Source organism: Cornus florida, unplaced genomic scaffold (assembly GCF_030987335.1).
Source record: "Cornus florida cultivar Cherokee Brave unplaced genomic scaffold, ASM3098733v1 CherokeeBrave_3.0.0_Hap2_Chr11, whole genome shotgun sequence".
NCBI classification, from domain to species: domain Eukaryota; kingdom Viridiplantae; phylum Streptophyta; class Magnoliopsida; order Cornales; family Cornaceae; genus Cornus; species Cornus florida.
Genome location: NW_026775581.1, coordinates 83,717,796 through 83,739,552, shown reverse-complemented (window position 1 = coordinate 83,739,552; position 21,757 = coordinate 83,717,796).

The following is a 21,757-nucleotide window of genomic DNA, read 5'->3' as shown; positions in this document are numbered from 1 at the left end:
AGATTTGGTGGAGATCTATCACCAACACCCATGATATTGAGATGATGACTTGAGAAGTCTTCCAGGGACTCTTTTATGAAAAGTTTCCTAAGGACCGCAAGAAGAGAAGTGAGAAAGAAGTTCGACAGCCTCTACCAAGGGAGTATGAGTGTCATGGAGTATGAGAACAAGTTCACGTCCCTCTCCCGCTATGCACCGGACTTGGTACGAACCGATGAGGACAAGGCCTTGAAGTTTTAGGATGGCCTACACCTTGACATTAGGCCCCGCTTTTCAGTCTTGGATTTTAGGGTCTATTCTGAGGTGGTGAGGTAGGCATTGCTTATGGAGGTAGATGAAAGGGACTCGTAGCAGATTAGGGAGTCCAAGAAACATTTTAGAGGTGAGGCTTTATCTATAGGGAGTCAGTTGGAGAGCAATGGATGCAGATGAGGAGGAGGAGGGGGGCAGTTCATACTCACAGGGTCCCAGTAGCAGGCACATCCTGCACCCACAGTTCCCCTATCTTTGGGATCCACACGTGATGTAGTCTGCCACTATTGTCATTAGTCAGGACACATTAGGCCATATTGCCCACAGCTCCAGACACCTATCACACAGTCTTTTGCTACTTCGACTGGACTTCCGAAAGCTTGTTTTAGTTGTGGTCAGACGGGACATTTCAAGAGGGAGTGCCCACAGAGGGGAAGTGGATCACGCGGTGGTACAGGATCACAGTTCAGACAGTCACAGTCATCCGTGGTCCGGTCTGGATCCAGGGTTCCTCAGATACCACAGCTTGCAGCTTCAGTTTAGGGCCCATGACCTTCTAGGGATTCTACACCTAGTATGTCTTCACAGCAGTCAGGGTATCAGGGTGGTGGACAGCAAGGATCAGGAATGCAGGGCAGAGTTTTTTCTCTTCCTCAAGCGAGTACTTCAGTAGGACCTTCAATTGTTCGAAGTATCTTTCCTATGTTCAGTTTTTGGGCTAGAGTTTTGATTGACTCAAATGCATCACATTCATTTATTTCTTCATCATTTGCACATTCATTGGGGTTGGAGATTGCGTCCTTAGATGGGGTTCTTTGCGTTGACACACCAGTTAAGGGACCAGTTACGTTGGATTGGATTTGTCGGGGTTGTGCTATTGAGATAGCCGGATGGACATTGTGGTTCGACTTCATTCCTCTTTGAGATGACGGGTTTTGATGTCATTTTGGGATGGATTGGTTGTCCTTTTTCCGAGCCACCATTGACTGTTTTCGAAGGAAGGTGACCGTATGTACTCCCAAGGGAGATTGTTTTTGTTTTGTGGGAGATCGGAGCGATTCCCACAATTTGACCGTTTATGGTTTTGGTGATTGGGGTGGCAATCGGTTCTACTTGGCCAGTCTTTTAGATGAGGAAGAATAGAGCCTGGGTGGTAGTTTTCCCGTAATGGTTGGTGAGTTCATTGATATCTTTCTAGAGGAGTTGTGATACCCCCAAATCTCCAGATGCGGGTTGGCCAGGCTCACGCCCGATTACCCGAGGATATCAAACCAATTAGCAATAATCGAACACAGAATACAATTGAAACAAATGAGATAAATAAAATTTGCTGAAATAAAAACTAAAAATGATAATCTAATAATTGAAACCTCAGAATAAATAATTCCATTGATAAATAAACTATTCTGTTACAACTGATCCTCCACGAATACAAATCTTTCTCCAAATTATACAACTCGGGAATCCATCTAGTGGACTCCTAAAAAAACCCACTAAACTCAAATGACAGGAAATAAAACCAAAGTCTAAAACATGAAACAAAGTCCTACAGCATCGGTGGAGTGAATGACTGTATCTGCTCAGCACGATCCATCTCTAAGACTAGAACTAACGAACACTTGTAAAAATAAGAGTGGGTCAGGCCCACATGCAAATTCTTCTCTAACTACAATCTAAACAGTGACCCGATAAGCAGATACACCCTAGATATCTCAACAATAGATATCTAGTCCATACATATATATATATCTAAACTAAGGGACATTCACTGGACTACAGTAGGGGTCTCAACCTGAATAGAAGGTAACATGCGAAAACGCACCCAAAGGTGGGCATGAGTACCTAGACCTAACAGGGTACACCTTAACCTATTATAGCCAGCTACGCATCCATTGCATATATGCACCCTAACCAACGAGTCTGAGACTCAAGCTCATCTCGTGGTACCATAAACATATATATAAAGTCTGTCCAAAACCAGGGTATGTGATTCAATTATTTATCGAACTGATATACAATAACAAATTAGTTATTCACTCAACTTATTCAGTTGATATGACTTAACCATCATCCAATAATCCAGGAAGCCACTCAACTTAGTTGCAATTGATTTGACATAAACACAATTAGAATTCAATATTTATAAATCAATTCCTTTAATCCGTTAGGTTAGGTTTAGGCGTTTTGAGTTAAACCGTCCCTAGTAAGTCACCGTCTCATACCGGTGCATACAATCCTCCATATCCTTGTAAATTACATCATATATATATATATCAGTTTAGTAATTTACAATCCAAAACTAATATCCAAACAATTACAGAAAGAAGATTAACAATCTAGCAATCAATATCCAGTATTAATCCATGTAATTGCATCAAAGAATTTAATATTCTAACAATTAACATCCAAAACATGCATAGTTCAAATTTAATATAACAATGACTCTATCATGTATTTAAAATAAGTTCTATAATCATATTATAGTCCAATAAATTGCTAAATTAATTTAAGCAATTTAGTTCCTTCCATCCGGTAACAGCATACTAAGTTGTATACTTATTTTCTGTTTTATCTTTTAACACAGAGTCACAAACTATGCCACAAGTCCAATTTATTAATTAAAAGACTTCACCATGCATTTAAAATAAATTTAGAATCATTTTATAGCAGTTTAAATTGTCAAACTAAAACTAGACAACAAATCTCCTTCCAGCCGTTAACCGTACGCATAGTTGTTAAATTAGCGCACTGTTAATTTCATTCACTTAGAAGTTAACCTTACTCAATTTAAGGACTTAATAACACTCAAAAACCAACCTTCTAATCCCTCTGTAAAACCCCAGAGTCAACAGAACAGTTCCCATGCTCCAACAGTAACCAAGCAGTTCGTAAAAAAAAAAATTCAGAAAAACACTATTGGAAAGAGCCTGCTCTAAATTCAAAGAGCATACTCTTTTTGAGCCTGGAGCCGGCTCTATGGACTTTAGAGCAGGCTCAATGAGTGTGGGAGCCGGCTCCCACTTCCATGGAGCCGGCTCTTACCTCCTTTGAGAGCTTCCAATCCCCGTTTGCTCCGTCTTCGTCCTTCTACTTCTTCTCCGGCCTATTTCCACCCTTCAGTTGATTTCTAAAACTTATCCTAAGGTCTTATTAATACCAAAATAGCATCCCAATGGTTTGAGAACAACAATTTGAAATCAAATACAGAGATTTAACTAAGCAATTTACTAACATGCTTAAAGAACAAAACTGGAACAGACAAGAACGAATTTATTTCAGACCAATTTCTCAGACAACAGATAATGCAATTCAACATATAATAATCATGCAAGATCCATTTAAGACTCAATAAATTCCCTAGAGTCTAAAATTACAACCGGACTAACAAGTTTTTCCAACAAAACTGAAAACAGATATGTACGAATTCTGTAATAGATTCGATTACAACCCAAACAGATTATCAATATAACATACAATTAACATGTAAGTTTTAGTTTATAATTTATTTAACCCTAGAGGCTACCTAGGTGCACAGAACACAAGCCAAAGGGAAAGAGAAAGAAAAGAATTTGCCTTTTGGTTTTGGTTTGAAACCTTGCAACGTCGTCTTCTTCCTAGACTTTTCGGCGATCGTGACTGCCATCACGGATTCCTTTTCTCCTGTTCTAACCCTCAAACCACGGCCAAAAGCCTCTCTGAAGTTGCTCTTTTTCTCCTTCACAACCTGTGATACCCCTCGATTCTAGAACCACGGGTGATCAAGTCCGGGCACAGATCCGAAGGATACCAGACAATCAATATATAAACAAGCAAGAATAAAACTGAATTAAGAATAAAATAATGATATGCTGAAAAGAATTCTAATTGTAAAACCTCCAAAAATAAAAGTTTTAATATAAATTAACTTTCTAATCTGTAAAACTCGGGAATCCAACTAGTGGACCCCTAATAATCTCAACTGATAAAACTTTACAGAATAAAATCCAAAACTAAAAACAGAAAGAAAAATCCTATTTAGTCGGAAGAGTGAATGACTGGATCTGCATCACCACGAACAAGCTCTAAACCTGTTATAGACGATCATCTGGAAAATAAGGGTGGGTCAGGCCCACATGCAAGTTCCATAACACTACAATCCATACATAAACCCGATACGCAGATACATCCTAGATAGCTCAACAATAGCTAAGATAGTCCATATAGATATAAGTACACACTATAGGACGTTCACCAGCCCACATAATCCGTCTCAACCCGAGTAGAACAACCAAGGAAATATCATCAGGCCTGGTTATCAATCCTAGGTGATATACGTACCCCAACCATGATCAGGAGACTCAAGCTCGTATCACGGCACTTAAGTATATATTTAAATCTCTTCCTAATACAGAAAAGTAAAGCAACCATCCATTATGTCATTTAACTGTTTTAGTTGACAGGACATGCATCCATGTAGGAGTTAACTGTTTGAGTTAATCCATTCCATATGTATGAAAGGGGTAGGACTTAGCTTTTTGATCTAATTCATCCCTGATATGTCACCGTCCCATACCGGTACATATAATGCAAATGATTCACAAATGATGCACATCCATAAGAACATCAAGTATATCCAGAAACCAGCATAATAGAAAGCAGATATTGGTAAGATCCTATCATGCATCCAGTATATGATTATAATCATAATAACTCTATTTAAATTGTTATTTTAATGATATACAATTTAAAACATCCACATCCATAAAATTGATCGAACAGAAAATATTACAGTTCATCAATCAACATCCATAGCATGATATAATGACAACAGAGTTAAAACTGAGCACATTATACTAGAATGCCAAAAATACCTCCATACTAGTACAGTTAATTTGCTAAAATAACACTAGTAAACAAACCTGCACCATACCCGACGGCATGTCAATTAATGCTTAAATTACATGACATCCCTTTAATCCTCACTATAAATCCCGTGTCTAATATAATGACACTTAAAAACTACACGGAGTACATCTTATGAGACACCAAAAGTATTCCCATACAAGTCCATTTAGTTCGCTAAAATAAATCTGCAACTACAACTCCTAAAACCCTTGTCGGCATAAGTCTTTTTAGCCAGAATTAAATGACGACCCTAACCACAGCATAACCAACCTTCCTGGATCTGAAACATGTCATTTATATCATTTATAAAACCCCAACAACTACTTTTATCTCAGTTCATCAAATTTGCTAAAACCGCCAGCAATACCGTCTTCCTTCCTTCCTGACAACATGCACATTAATATTCTATTAATCATGATGTCTTCTACAATTAGCACCCCAACTTATACTAATTGTTTTAAGGGTCCAATAGGTTAATTTTTAATCATTTACAACCTCTCATAACTCTCCAAAAATTACATTCAAGCCTTGAAGTCAGAAAAACTACCAAAAATACCCCCGAAGGGGTTACTATTCAAGGGAGCCGGCTCTTTATCATCCAGAGCCGGCTCTCCCTCATGGAGAGCCGGCTCTTCATGCTTGGGAGCCGGCACCCTCACTTAGGGAGTCGGCTCTTTCCCCCTAAGAGCCGCCTCTGTTCTGTTGCTTCGTCCGGTTACCTTCTGTGTCTCCGGCGAAGCTCCCTATCCTATCCCCAACTCTTTATAGCATCTTTAGGATTTTATTTAAATTTCTTACAGACCTAGAACCTCTCATACTCCAGTGTAAATCAAACGACAGAAATTAAACTCACAACAGAACAGTTTAAGCAACAACGGGTTTAAACTTTAAAAACACAGAACAGATTTCAGAAATCATCTAGCATGCATAAAATCCGTTTTTAATAGTTTAATTAAGTTCCTGGAGTCTATATAAGATGCACAGAACACAAGTTTATGGGGAAAGAGATAGTCTGAAACTTGCCTTTGAGATTTTTGAATTAAAATCCCTACGCCGTCTTCCTAGATTTTCCGGCGATCCCGCACTGTTCTAACTTATTTGCTTCCTCCTTGGCTCCTCATACGAACAACACTCCTATCCTTCCTTGGTTCAACCCACAGTCCATGGCTGAAATCCCATCTGGTGGTTCTATCAGTTTCAAGCGCCCCACTGTTTTTCCCTCAAACACCCATTACATGTCTCTGTATCTCTCTATCTCACAATACGTGAAAAAGGTTTTGTTTTCCTAACCCTAACAGACATATAAGATTATATATATAGGCACTTACTAAGACCTAATTCCAATTCCTGGCTAACTATAAGTCGGCTTATTTATCTCTATAACAGAAAACCCTAATCCTATATAACCATACAAAAAAAATATATACCAAATAAGTCCTATTAAAACATACGTCATTTAACCCTACGTTTAAGTAAAAAAAAAAACACAATTAAATTAAAGCAAAATTAAATAGTTAAAGCAACACAGCCAATTAACATAAAACAGATAAATAATTAATTTAACATACATAAACAATTACAATACAACAATTAAATTAAATACACACAAATAATAATAAATCAACTAATTTAACCAAATAACAAATAAGTCCAATAATTTAAATAAAAATGAAAAACAAACCAAAATATTCCCATTTTATCCTTTTGAAAACTAGGGGTATTACACAACCCCTTTCTGTTTTCACTCTAAACTCTCTGTATTATACTGTGCCGTGAATTGGGTTTGTGCTTACAACCCTAAGCAGGCCTATCACCATATATATATATAGGCATATGAAAACCTACATATTACTTATATTTAGAGATGGAATCCCAACTAAACCCTAGTGGCCCAAAAACACGATCCATAAACTAAATACCCTAATAATTTAACCTAATTTACTCCTTTAAACAATCCAAACTAATTTAATTAAATAAAATAAAAATAAAATCCAATTAACCAATTAATTAAAACCATACTTAAATACATAGAACAATTGTGATACTCCCGGATTTTCGGATGCGGGTTGGTCAGGCCCCCGCCCGATAACCCGAGGATATCAAATCAATTAGCAATAATCGAACACAGAATACAATTAAAACAAATGAGATAAATAAAATTTGCTGAAATGAAAACTAAAAATGATAATCCAATAATTGAAACCTCAGAATAAATAATTCCATTGATAAATAAACTATTATGTTACAACTGATCCTCCATGAATACAAATCGTTCTCCAAATTATACAACTCGAGAATCCATCTAGTGGACCCCTAAAATATCCCACTGAACTCAAATGACTGGAAATAAAACCGAAGCCTAAAACATGAAACAAAGTCCTACAGCATCGGTGGAGTGAAATGACTATATCTGCTCAGCATAATCCAGCTCTAAGACTGGAACTAATGAACACCTGTAAAAATAAGAGTGGATCAGGCACACATGCAAATTCTTCTCTAACTACAATCCAAACAGTGACCCGATACGCAGATACACCCTAGATATCTCAACAATAGCTATCTAGTCCATATATATATATATATATATATATATATATATATATATATATATATATATATATATATATCCACACTAAGGGACATTCACTGGACTACAGTAGGGGTCTCAACCTGAATAGAAGATAACATGCGAAAACGCACCCAAAGGTGGGCATAAGTACCTAGATCTAACAGGGTACACCTCAACCTACTATAACCAGCTACGCATCCACTGTATATACGCACCCTAACCAACGAGTCTGAGACTCAAGCTCATCTCGTGGTACCATAAACATATATATAAAGTTCGTCCAAAACCAGGGTATGTAGTTCAAATATTTATTAAACTAACATATAATAAACCAACTAGTTAGTCAATCAACTTATTCAGTTGATATGACTTAACTACCTTCCATTAATCTAGGAAGTCATCCAACTTAGTTGCAGTTGATCTGACTTAGTCACAATTAGGATTCAATATCTTTCAATCCATTCCATTAATCTATTAGGTTAGGTTTATGCGTTTTAAGCTAAACCGTCCCCAGTATGTCACCGTCCCATACCGGTGCATACTATCCTCCATATCCATGTAAATTACAAAACATAAATAATAGGCTAGTAATTTATAGTCTAAAACCAATATCCAAATTATTGCAGAAATATGTTTAAAATTTCAGCAATTTATATCCGAGCACTTAACCATATAGTTGTACAAAATGCTTTAATAAATCAATAACTAACATCCAGAGCATGCATAGATCCAATTTAATATATCAATGACTCTATCATGTATTTAAATAAATTCTATAATCATATTATAGTCCGATACATTGCTAAAATAACTGTAGAAGATTGATTAATGCTTTAACAATTTAAAACCAAGCATTAATCTATATAGTTGCATAAAGGATTTAATACTTCAACAATTAGCCTCCAAAGCATGTATAGATCAACTTCAATACATCAATGACCCTATAATGCATTTAGAACAATTTTCCAAACATAATAGATCCCATTGGAAAATCCAAAAATAAGCTTAAGCATTTAAATCATCATCCATCCATTAACCGTATACAATGTGCATAAATATTATACGGTTTGTTTTGTTAATTTAGAATTAAACTTTAATCAATTTAGGGTCTTAATAACACCCAAAATTCATTCCTTAGTCCCTCTGTAAAGTTCCAGATCCACTCAAATAGTCTCCATGCTCCAACAGTGTTAACAGTACGTAGAAAAACTAAAAAAAAAATATCAGAATGCAAAATTGAAGATGGAGCCTGCTCCAAATTTGGGAGCAGGCTCTTTCAGCCTAGAGCCAGCTCTAGGAGTCCTTGGAGCCGTCTCTACTTGTGTGGGAGCTAGCTCCCACATCCATGGAGCCAGCTCTCACCTCCTTTGAGAGCCTTCGTCCCCGTTCCGCTCCGTTTCAGTCCGCCTGCTCCCTCTCTGATCAATTCCTACCACTCTGTTGGGTTCTAAAACTAATCTTAGGAGTCTTTATTGAGTCTAGAAGTATCCCCAAGGTTGTTTACAATAACTGGGACCAATTATAGAGGTTAGATTTAGCCATTAAACTAGCTTGTTTACAGTACGAAACTTAAACTAACTTACAACATCCATTCCATTCCAACTCCTCTGTTCCTCTTCACCCTTGAACCTAAAGATCTTATATCATCATAGTAACTTCCCCTGACTTATTTACAGAGGTTAAAGGCAATTACAGAGACTAAAATTGCTTAACAACATAACATGTTTAAAACAGAAAACTGATCAAGACTTGAAACAAACTTGCACGCATTATACCAGAATCAAATTTAACACGTAAATATCATCAATATATTATATAGCAAGCATGTAAGTTCTGATTAATAATTAATTAAACCCTAGAGATTATCTAGGTGCACAAAACACAAGCCAGAGGGAAAGAGGAAGAGAAGAACTTGCCTGTGATTTCAGTAATGAAATCTCGGCGTCGTCTTTAAGTTTCCGGAAACTACTAACTTCCTCCAAGCCTCCTATGGGTTTTATTTAATCCACCACCATCCTCCCTTGGGACTCACTGTTCTTCTCCTTGACAATTCTTACAGTGCCTCCGTTCACAACCCCCTGTGTTATGAACTACCTCACGTTTATGTAATAAGAATTATGATCGTAAACCCTAGACTAAAGCATAATAATTGTATTTATAGGTTTAAAATCTAAAACCCTAATCCTTATAATATCAGAGACAGAGCCCTAATCTTAATCTGAGTCGGCCCATATAACAAAACATATGATTAAATTCTATGTCGGAAAAAAATGTATATTTAAAACTCACGTAACTTAATGGTAATAATTAAATCCAATATAAATTAATGCAAACAAAAGAAACAAAAGGAATTTCAATTTCAATTAATTCAAAAATGTCACACAATTAAATCAAATACTTCAATTAAAAACAAATAATGTAATTTAAATCAATTAAATAAATAAAAATGTAATTTAAACAATAAATTAAATACCAGGATTATCCTTTTGAAATTAAGGGTATTACAACAATTAACCAAATAAAACAATTCAATCAAATTAAAGGATAAAACAATTAAATCATATAAAGAATAAAACAATTAATTAAGATAAACAAACAATTTGACACATAAGCACATAGCCACAAAAATCAATTCAAAAATGCATATTAAACACTTTTAAAAAAAAAATTCCAATTATATCCTTTTTAAATTTAGGGGTATTATATTCTTCCCCCCTAATAAAAGGAATTCCGTCCTCGGAATTCACAAAATTCTGAATTATTTTTATTAAAATTCAATTACCGTTCCATTGTGGACGCTACCTTTGAGTAAGAGCTCCACTAAATTCCAAAACTTCCAAGAACAATTTATGGGTTCGATATAAAGGAAACACAAAAATTATTCAACATATAAGTTGGATTTAGCAACTACTCATTCTTATCCAATTTGGTTTATACAGGGTAAAGATCCACATACCTCCAAATTCCATAGCATAGATTTGCAAAACATCTATGCATCATCCTAGTGTTTTAATAACACTACTTATAAAAAAAAACAATTGAATACATAACAACTGACATTCCCCGACAACACACTTTGCTTCCCATACAAACCTCCTGGTGCCATCAAGATGAGAAAATAAAGTAAACACTTCCAACTTCCCATAAAACCTAGGATATCTATCCCAAGTATCTCCTCAATGATCAAATGTACATTCTCGATCCAATCCTCCGTCGAGAGATATGAAGCACAGCTATACCTCCGTTATTAGTGCAATTTAGAACTAATGCGAAGTCAAAAAGTGAATATTACGAGAATTTGGTTGAGCAGCAAACTTGCTCAATCCACCACTCTTAATCTGTATGGAATTAAAATTCCAATAAATGTCGATAATCTCGACCAACCATCCATTTCTGACTAGTCTTACTCCCTTTTCCTAACAGGTGTTACTTGTATAGACAATTATATACATATCTCTTCCCAAACCTGTTCACTAGGACTGACATTTGATATCTTGATGTTCCTTATAACCGTCTGAGTACATCGAGAAAATTTCTAAATTTTTTTTTCTCAGTCACTCCGACAACTCTCACCGAATCAACATATCCGCCCTTAGTACCTTAAGCTCTTTCTGAGTAAGGTAATATCGCCTCTAGGGTCAGCTCCTATATTTGAGGTTGACCCCCCTTAATTTTCTTGGTAAAAACAAGTGTCATTATTACACAAACTAAGACTTCAACTCCTAATGCAACCACTAACCGAAAGCTCCTATCGGTTGTTGAGAGCGTCCACCTCCACATTCCATTCCACCAGACAGAACCTAATGCAAAGTGTTAATCACCACTTCGAGGTATTTACGTCGTTTAGTAATCCACCCTATTTATATGAACTGATATTTCACTAGTTCGAAATAGACAAGATTTGAGCTGATTTAATTTAGAAATCAACCCTTAACTAAACCCGTAATGATGCTCTGTCATTTCCACCTCAGTACAGAAAATGACTGCAAGGATCTAGTGATCTCTGCTGGTCCAACTCGACCATCTAATTATATTAGACTAGAAGGAAAAAAAAAAAAAAAAATCAGTTTATCCCTCCTCCTTATCCTCCAACAATCTGCTCCATCACGCGAGTGCATCTTATTTTCCACCCGAATGAAGAAAGAACGAAGTGTTGTGAACCTCAGTCCTTGCATCCTCCTCCTATCCTGCCTACCGAAAGTAGCATTAGTCTGGTACCACCAGCTTCCGTCTGCACCCATTGTATAAATCGGAGCATCTACCAAACTAACTCCGCAAACAAACATGTAGATACGAATCCGTGATAACCTTACCGATATAGAAAATCAATCGGTAATTTTGTTCACTGATAGTCAACTAACTATGACTGTTCCACACACTGTGCACCTCTTCCTTCTTATTATTGATTGGTCTCTCCATCCTGTCTATGACACACCCTACGTCTTTAATAGAAGCAAGTGTCAATTTGTCTCCTTGTCTTGCTTTAATGGAATTTTTTCCCATTCTCTATATAGTCATCAATGTCATAACAACAACTACTTGTTACAAATTATGACCCCTAAAAAAAAATTTCATATTTTATACAGTGTAGAAACTTTGGTTCCTCCTCCAAGTGCAACACCAGCAACCCCTCCAAATGACACCCTCGTGAATAATGTCTAAATTACGAATAGACTGATGAATATTTAATCAGTCCACCATCCTTTCTCGACGACATTCTAATAAATACCTACCAGCACGAAATCCTCCATCCGTACCATAATGGCATTACAGTGATCTTTACCTACCACGTCCTCATGAATACAATCATAATAACGTCCACCAATCTTAGGGTGTTGTAAAAACGAATCCCTATCTAGTGCCGAGCATATCAAACTAATCATTTTAGATTATTTGACTCGTGTTGGTAGTTTAACTATCCCATCCTAAATAGCATACCATATTGATGCGTATCCGGCCCAATAGATTGGACCATACATTCACAAATCCTAACGCATATAGCGCTATTACTCTATGTTATTACAATAATAGTTGGTCGACATACGTGTGCCCCAACTAAACCTTATTCCAAATCCTGAACCAATTAACAAAAATAAAACACTTAAAAACAAAATGCAACACAGAATAACAAAAATCAAACACATAGATACACGCAATACAACAAAACAACCAAAATATAATTTATACTTAAAACATTATCCATTCTAGAGAAGAAAACCTCCTTTGAACTCAAGTTCCCAAATTATGTCACAAAAGTTCATTTCGCAGTTCCGTTGGTAATCATCCAACTTTAAAACCTATCTGTAACCATAGCTTAAAAGCAACATTCTTTTGCCTAAGCAAATACCGAAGGCTTACCCCTTATCCCCCTTACACTCAGAATGCAAACCTTCTATCACGGCTTTAGAACGCAATGTAGAACGTCACAACCTAATCCCCATTCACTCCAAAATGTAATATAAAATCACGTCTTTGTTCTGATAAGAACTCCATCCGATTCCCAAATGCCTAAAGAATACTTTTCAATTAACTCTCTGAGAGACGACACAAAAATTCATCCATGTAGATTGGTTCACACCAACGCTAATAGTATCATTCACTATACTGCTGGTGAATAAGAACACCCTCGTGCGATCCTTCATCTTCAAGCTTCAATATCCCCTTTCTTGAAGACGATAATATCTCCCCCCTTAGGATTCTCTTCAGTATCCTACTCTTCGCTTGTCTCTTTTTTTAGATCATCCGAAGTTGTGTTGGCCCCGACATGTGGTGACCTAACACCTACACCCTGATCCATTCTTGGCGTAGACTTTCTAAGTAATGCCAACCTTGGAACTAAACCTTCGATCCCAAGTTATGTTTCTGGCAAAGAACTTGACAACCTACTCCTTTACTCCTTTGGGTCCGTATCGCTTTTACCTTGAACCCCATCCTCCTCCTAGTGTCAACCATTTATGGAATATAGTTGACATCAACTCCTCCTTACGAACCGTACGTAGAGTATAATGAATCCTACTATAACTCTAAGTTTTTAAGAGACGCAACGCGGAAGTCCTATAATGATAGACACTCCTATGGACACTAGAACCTGGAGTGCTCTGATACTAACTGTGATACCCCCGAATCTCCGGATGCGGGTTGGCCAGGCCCACGCCCGATTACCCGAGGATATCAAACCAATTAGCAATAATCGAACACATAATACAATTGAAACAAATGAGATAAATAAAATTTGCTGAAATGAAAACTAAAAATGATAATCCAATAATTGAAACTTCAGAATAAATAATTCCATTGATAAATAAACTATTCTGTTACAACTGATCCTCCACGAATAAAAATCGTTCTCCAAATTATACAACTCGGGAATACATCTAGTGGACCCCTAAAATAACCCACTGAACTCAAATGACTGGAAATAAAACCAAAGTTTAAAACATGAAACAAAGTCCTACAGCATCGGTGGAGTGAATGACTGTATCTGCTCAGTACGATCCAGCTCTAAGACTGAAACTAACGAACACCTGTAAAAATAAGAGTGGGTCAGGCCCACACGCAAATTCTTCTCTAATTACAATCCAAATAGTGACCCGATACGCAGATACACCCTAGATATCTCAACAATAGCTATCTAGTCCATACATATATATATATCCACACTAAGGGACATTCACTAGACTACAGTAGGGGTCTCAACCTGAATAGAAGGTAACATGCAAAAACGCACCCAAAGGTGGGCATGAGTAACTAGACCTAACGGGGCACACCTTAACCTACTATAGTCAGCTACGCATCCACTACATATACACACCCTAACCAACGAGTCTGAGACTTAAGCTCATCTCATGGTACCATAAACATATATATAAAGTCCGTCCAAAACCAGGGTATGTGATTCAATTATTTATCGAACTGACATACAATAACAAATTAGTTAGTCACTCAACTTATTCAGTTGATATGACTTAATCATCATCCAATTATCCAGGAAGCCACTCAACTTAGTTGCAGTTGATTTGACTTAAACACAATTAGGATTCAATATTTATAAATCCATTCATTTAATCCGTTAGGTTAAGTTTAGGCGTTTTGAGTTAAACCGTCCCTAGTATGTCACCGTCCCATACCGGTGCATACAATCCTCCATATCCTTGTAAATTACATCATATATATATATATCAATTTAGTAATTTACAATCCAAAACTAATATCCAAATAATTACAGAAAGAAGATTAACAATCTAGCAATTAAAATCCAGTATTAATCCATGTAATTGCATCAAAGAATTTAATATTCTAACAATTAACATCCAAAACATGCATAGTTCAAATTTAATATAACAATGACTCTATCATGTATTTAAAATAAGTTCTATAATCATATTATAGTCCAATAAATCGCTAAATTAATTTAAGCAATTTAGTTCCTTCCATCCGGTAACAACATACTAAGTTGTATACTTATCTTCTGTTTTATCTTTTAACACAGAATCATAAACTATGCCACAAGTCCAATTTATTAATTAAAAGACTTCACCATGCATTTAAAATAAATTTAGAATCATTTTATAGCAGTTTAAATTGTCAAACTAAAACTAGACAACAAATCTCCTTCCAGCCGTTAACCGTACGCACAGTTATTAAATTAGCGCACTGTTAATTTCATTCACTTAGAGGTCAACCTTACTCAATTTAAGGACTTAATAACACTCAAAACCAACCTTCTAATCCCTCTATAAAACCCCAAAGTCAACAGAACAGTTCCCATGCTCCAACAGTAACCAAACAGTTCGTAAAAAAAATATTCAGAAAAACACTATTAGAAAGAGCCTGCTCTAAATTCAAAGAGTAGGCGCTTTTTGAGCCTGGAGCCGACTCTATGGACTTTAAAGATGGCTCAATGAGTGTGGGAGCCGGCTCCCACTTGCATGGTGCCGGCTCTTACCTCCTTTGAGAGTTTCCAGTTCCCGTTTGCTCCGTCTTCGTCCTTCTGCTTCTTTTCCGGCCTATTTCCACCCTTCAGTTGATTTCTAAAACTTATCCTAAGGTCTTATTAATACCAAAACAGCATCCCAATGGTTTGAGAACGACAATTTGAAGTCAAATACAGAGATTTAACTAAGCAATTTACTAACATGCTTAAAGAACAAAGCTGGAACAGACAAGAACGAATTTATTTCAGACCAATTTATCAGACAACATATAATGCAATTCAACATATAATAATCATGCAAGATACATTTAAGACTCAATAAATTCCCTAGAGTCTAAAATTACAACCGGACTAACAAGTTTTTCCAACAAAACTGAAAACAAATATGTACGAATTCTATAATAGATTCGATTACAACCCAAACAGATTATCAATATAACATACAATCAATATAACAAACAATTAACATGTAAGTTTTAGTTTATAATTTATTTAACCCTAGAGGCTACCTTGGTGCACAAAACACAAGCCAAAGGGAAAGAGAAAGAAAAGAACTTGCCTTTCTGTTTCGGTTTGAAACCTTGCAACGTCGTCTTCTTCCTAGACTTTCCGGTGATCGTGACTGCCATCACGGATTCCTCTTTTCCGGTTCTAACCCTCAAACCACGGCCAAAAGCCTCTCTGAAGTTGCTCTATTTCTCTCTCACAACCTCTCTCTATTTTCACTCTAAACTCTCTGTATTATACTGTGCCGTGAATAAGGTTTGTGCATACAACCCTAAGCAAGCATATCACTATATATATATAGGCATATGAAAACCTACGTATTACTTATATTTAGAGATGGAATCCCAACTAAACCCTAGTGGCCTAAAAACACGATCCATAAACTAAATACCCTAATAATTTAACCTAATTAACTCCTTTAAACAATCCAAACTAATTTAATTAAATAAAATAAAAATAAAATCCAATTAACCAATTAATTAAAATCATACTTAAATACATAGAACAATTAACCAAACAAAATAATTCAATCAAATTAAAGAATAAAACAATTAAATCATATAAAAAATAAAACAATTAATTAAGATAAACAAACAATTTGACACATAAGCACATAGCCACAAAAATCTATTCAAAAATGCATATTAAAGACTAAAAAAAAAAAAATTCCAATTATATCCTTTTTAAATTTAGGGGTATTACAGGAGTTGACAGAGTTGCCTCTTATATGGAATGATGTATTCACCATTGACGTTATACCCGGTACTACGCCCATCTCTATGGCATCGGTGGAGTTAAATGAGCTAAAGGGCCAATTGGATGATTTGAAAGCAAAGGGCTTCATTCGCCCTAGTGCTTCCCCGTGGGGAGCACCGGTCCTTTTTGCGAAGAAGAAGGATGGGTTTTTGAGACTTTGCATTGACTATCGGAAGTTGAATTATGCTACGATTAAGAATAAGTATCCTTTATCGAGGATAGATGACTTATTTGATCAATTAAAGGGAGCTAAGTGTTTTTTGAAGATAGACTTGAGGTCGGGGTACTATCAGTTGAGAATCAGGGAGAGGATATCTCTAAGGCTGTTTTTCGCACACGGTATAGCCATTACGAGTTCTTTGTGATGCCATTTGGTTTAACCAATGCCCTAGCAGCTTTTATTGACTTGATAAACCGTGTGTTTAGTGCCTATCTTGATGAGTTTGTGGTGGTATTTGTTGACGACATCCTCGTGCACTCATCTTCGAAGGAGGAGCATGAGTCTCACTTGAAAACAGTGTTGCAGATCCTTAGGGATAACCGGTTGTTAGACCTGTCAATGGACTGGATTTTGATCCGAATCCGATTCGATTATGCAGATATGGATCGAACAAAAAATCCGATAACCCGTTTATGATTCGAATCCGATAACCCGTTTGCTTAACAAATAGGATGTGGATTTTGTCGATCCGTCCCGATAATAATCCGATCCGAATTAAAATTATATATATATAAGAGGCAGCCCCAAAATCTCCAAGCCCACTTCTTATATATATTATAAGAGTCAGCCCAAACCCATCTCCAAGCCCACTTCTTATTCCCAAGCCCATTCTTCATTTAATCTCTATCTAAACCCTAACCCTATATAATTCGCAATATCTGTTATCCTTACTCACACAGCACTTCCCATACCGCAAAACAAATTCCCCAAACACGACTCCCACTGACTCACTGAGCAGAGCTGCAAAATCAGAAAAAACAAGGAACCCATCGATCGGCGTTCGTAAAATATTACTCATCTCAGTCTCAGGTTAGTGTTCTTCATTTCTCTCTCATCCAATCTCACTTCTCTCCTCTTCATATTGGCATGATCGAAATTAGGAGGTTTATTTTTATTTTTATTTTTTATTTTTTATTTTTATTTTTATTTTTATTTTTATGGTGTGAGATTTAACACTGAAATTGATATTGAAATGTTGATCAATGCATACACATGCATACATTCACATATCCAGATTTTCCTTTTAATTTTTTTTTTTATTGATATATATTTTGCCCTAATTTGTGTTTTTTTTTTTCATAAAATCTTTTAGTTATTTCCTTCTATTATTATTTTCTCTCTCAATTTAATTTTTCTTATATTTTCGGGTGTGAATATTTTCATAATTTTATCTCTAGAAACTCTCTCTCAAATTTTTTTTTTTTTTCTTTCACGTTTCCGTTGTAGTATTTGCTCCAGTAATGTCTAAAAAAGCTAAAGAAAATGATGGTGATGGGGACGTCATTGAAGTACATGATATTTCAGCTCCAAATTCTCCCAGAAAGCGGAAGTTGACATCAAAGGTATGGTTAGACTTTACTAAACAAAAAAAAAACCAGATGGGACAGAAATTGCAAAGTGTAAACAATGTAAAAGGGATTTTGTAGGAGAAAGTAGTAAAGGGACCAGCCACCTAAAAAATCATTTGTCTAGATGTATTGGAAAATGTCAAAAGAATGCTGGTCAACAAATGTTAGCTTTTGCCAAAAATGCATCCGACTCAACAACTAAAGTTCAAAATCATAAGTTTGACCAAGAAAGAAGTTGGATGAATTTTGCAAGGATGGTTATTAAACATAACTATTCATTTAGCATGGTTGAACATGAATATTTTGAGATATTTGTGAATGGACTTCAACCAATGTTTAAACTTGTGTCAAGGAATACAGTTAGGGCTGATATCATAGAAGTTCAAGCACAAGAGAAAAAAAAGTTGTCTAATTATTTTGATCAGTTTTCTAGTAGGATCAGTCTTACTACTGATATATGGACTTTTGATCATCAAGATATTGGATATATATGCTTGACATCTCATTTTATTGACGAAGATTGGAAATTGCAGAAAAAAATCCTTGCTTACAGGTGCATAGAATATCCCCATGATATGGAAACCATAGTTGTTAAAGCGCTGAAGGCGCATACCTGAGGCGCCAGGCGCCACCTTGGCGCCTTGAAAGGCTTAGGGCAAGGGCCTTGTAATAGGCGCGCGCTTTTAGGGCTTAGGCGCAGGGCTACAGGCGCGCCTGTTTGAAAAAGTTTTTTTTTTTTATTATTATTTTGGTTGTGAGTCTTATGACTTATGTGAGAGACAGTGAGTGACGTGGGTCTGTGATATTTTTATATTCAGATATGTTGCAGTGTTACATTTAAAGCTTTTATCAATTGTCAAAAAAAAAACAAAAAAAAACAAAAAAAAAACAAAAAGCAAAAGGAAAAGGGAAGAAGAGACAGAGAAGTACAAGCCGGAACTAGAAGGGAAGCTCGGATCTGTCGTCTGCGAAGCCTAGATCTGCGAAGCGCCGGTAAGTTCTCCACTTCTCCTTTCTTCTTCTTCTTCTCTCCTTGCTTCTTCTTCTCTTCTTTATTTTTTTTTCTTTTTCTTATTCTTCTTCTTATTCTTCTTCTTTTTCTTTTTTTCCTCTTCTTCTTTTCTTCAGTTCTTTTCTTTCGGCTCTCCTCGGCTCTAGTCTCTTAAGTCTTGAGTCTTGCTTTTTATTTTTTATTTTTTTATTTTTTCTTTGAGCCGAATCTCGGCTCTTCTTTATTTTTTATTTTTTATTTTTTCCCCTCTATTCTTCTTCTCTCGGCTCAGCCTCTAGAGTCTAGAGTCTAGTCTGATCTTTTTTTTTTTTTTTTTTCGGCTCTTAGCCTCTCTCAGATATTTTTTTTCTTATTTTTTAAAATTTTTTTTTTTCCTATTCTTCTTTTCTCTGCTCTCTCTGACCTTTTTTTTTTTAATTTTTTTTCTTTCTATTCTTCTTCTCGGCTCTCTCTACTTCTGCTCTTCAACCTCTTCTTTTATTTTTGTTTTTTATTTTTTTATAATCTGTGTTGCTGGAATAAATTATAGTTTACGACTTTACAATTCTATGCTGGAATATATTGTAGTTTACAACTTTACAATTCTGTGCTGCTGGAATAAATTATAATTTACAACTTTACAATTCTGTGCTGCTGGAATAAATTATAGTATACATATCAGTTGGTATATGCCTATATGGTATCATGCAGTCCATATATGCATATATATTACATCTCATATAGTTGATAAATCTCATATAGAATTTATCATGCAATGTCCATATATGCCTTTGATTCTTTGAAGCTCTGTAATTTTTTTTTTTTGTCAGAGTTGTTGTAGACACTGATTACATGATGTTAATCATGTTATTATTTTGTCATCTTGAATTTGATTGTAGTTTGTACTTTAAAAGATGCTTAATGATGGTTCAAGAAAGGATCCAGTATGGAATTACTCACATTTGGAGAATCCGAAAGATACAAATGCTGTCACTTGTAACTTTTGTGCAAAAGTTACAAAAGGAGGTATTTATCGGGCTAAGCAACACTTAGCTGGAGGGTATAGAAATGTGAGTGCATGCACAAGATGCCCATCTAGTGTTAGAGAAGAAATCAAAGAATACATGAGTAAGAAAAAGGAAAAAAAAGAGCAAATGAATTTGTTACCTAGTGATGAAATTAATTTCATTGGTGGAGAGGATGGAGATGACGTTATGGAAGTTAACAATCGGGGAAAAAGGGTAGCTAGTGCAGGTAGTGGCAGTGCTAGTGTCAATTCCTCAAAGATGCAAAAGCAAAAGGGACCGATTGATTTATATTTCACTCCAAGACCGAAAATTGTGGTATAAAAAAAAAAAAAAAAAAAGAGGAAGCGGAAAACAGACAACCATTAATGATGCATACAAGAAAGAGTTGAGAGGAAGAGCGTGTGCTGCTTTTGCAAGGTGGATGTATGATGCAGGAATTGCATTCAATGCTGTTAAGTATGATAGCTTTGCCGAGGTTGTTAAAGCAATTGGATAATATGGTCCCAGCATGAAACCACCTAGTTATCATGAGGTGAGAGTTCTTTTGCTTAGGAAGGAATTGGATAATACCAATGCTTTGATGAATGACCATAGAGAGGAGTGGTCAAAATTTGGATGCTCATTAATGGCAGATAGGTGGACAGACAAGAGAGGGAGAACATTGTTTAATTTCCTAGTAAATAGTCCAAAGGGAACCATGTTTATTGAATCGATAGATACTTCTTCTTTTTCAAAGGATGGTGCAAAGATGTTTGACTTACTTAATAAATTTGTGAACCGCATTGGAGTAGCAAATGTCGTCCAAGTCGTCACAAATAGTGAATCAAGCAATAAGTCTGCCGGTAAGAATGTTCAATGTTTATAACTTTTAGAGTATGTAAATTATTTACAAATATATAATTTAAATCTTTTTTGATTTACTCATTCTCTTTATATCATTTTTTCTTTTTTCCGTTTGGTTTCAAATAAGGAGGATGTTAGAGAAAGAACACCCACATTTATATTAGACACCATGTGCTGTTCATTGCTTAGACTTGATGTTAGAAGACATTCGGAAAATACCGTCCATCTCTAGAACAATGCAGAGGGCAGTGGAGTTGAATAGTTATATTTATATGCGTCCAAAGTTGTTGAACATTATGAGGAACTTTACTCATAAAAAGGAGTTGCTTAGGCCCGCTAAGACTCGATTTGCTACACGTTTCATCACATTATCAAGTATTCACAAGCAAAAGAATAACTTGAGAAAGATGTTTACTTCAGAAGAA